Below are 1,072 nucleotides of genomic sequence, written 5' to 3' on the forward strand. Positions count from 1 at the left end.
TGCGGGCATTCTCCACAGTATTTGTGAAGATCTGAGCCCTCAGGTCCTCGATGATCTTGAAGTGATGGCTCCAGTCTCTGACCTGGGGTCCCTTCTTCTCCAAGTGCTCCCGGATTTTGCTCTCCAGCCTCCGGTTCTCGGTCTCCAGGCTCCTCACTCTGTCCAGGTAAGAGGCCAGGCGGTCGTTCAGGCTTTGCATGGTCTCCTTCTCGTTCTGGATGCCTCCCATTCCTGCCAGACCCCCGGTCATCCCTCAGGCCAGGCCCCCGGACCCCATGCCGCCCCGGAAGCTGGTGGAGCGGGACACGGAGATCTGGGAACCAGAGCCCCCGGCGCCTGCATAGACACTGGCCGCGCTGCTGACTGGCCGGGCGCCGTAGCTGGGAGCCTGGACAGAGCCCAGGGACCGGTAGTTGATAGAAAAGGTGGAGCGAGTGGTGAAGCTCATGCTGTATGGGAGGAAGGTGAGACGACAGGACTCAGGCTTTGCCGACCTCAGCTTCATTCTTGATGTTCCAGAGAAGCATTGTCATCCTGCCTCCCCATCAAAGTCCAGGAAGTGAGGAAGGATGTGAGAAGGAGCCCAAGAGGATGGTTCCTGGCTGGAGTCCTGTGTGGTTAGGTGAGGTGGAAAGGGCCACAGAATGGGAGGGAGAGTATGGGGACGAAGGTGGCTCTGTGTGTTCCAGGGCTGTCCTGTATGCTATCTCATGGAACCCTCACATTAACCCTGTGAACGGGATCTGTTGTTCCTATTTCACAGATGAGGAAACTGAGTCTCTTCATCAAAACCAGCAAAGCCAAGAGCAGAAGCCCCCTCTTAAGCCCAGGCCTTTCTGGTTTCTGAGTCCACACCAAGCTTTTTGCACAAAACCTTGCACCTCCCCTCTAGAACTCAAGAGCTAGATGCCTGGTCCTGCGGCTGTGGGCTGCAAATTGCCTTGCATCTCAGAAGCTCAGTACGCTTGTCTGGAAAGGCAGATGAATAGAATTCTCCCAGATCTTCCACTCCCAACCCTGGATATCCAGAGGGTTCTATGGTATAGCCGATAAATGGCCCGTTGTGGGCCAG

The 1,072-nt window shown here is 56.2% G+C and overlaps 1 pseudogene; it reads right to left on the reverse strand.

The window, feature by feature from the left end:
- The window catches only part of LOC111536297, a 1,449-nt pseudogene extending 1,001 nt beyond the window's left edge, over nt 1–448 (reverse strand).
- Between the last annotated feature and the right edge of the window lie 624 nt (nt 449–1,072).

This window comes from Piliocolobus tephrosceles, chromosome 12, assembly GCF_002776525.5.
Source record: "Piliocolobus tephrosceles isolate RC106 chromosome 12, ASM277652v3, whole genome shotgun sequence".
In the NCBI taxonomy this organism is placed as follows: Eukaryota; Metazoa; Chordata; class Mammalia; order Primates; family Cercopithecidae; genus Piliocolobus; species Piliocolobus tephrosceles.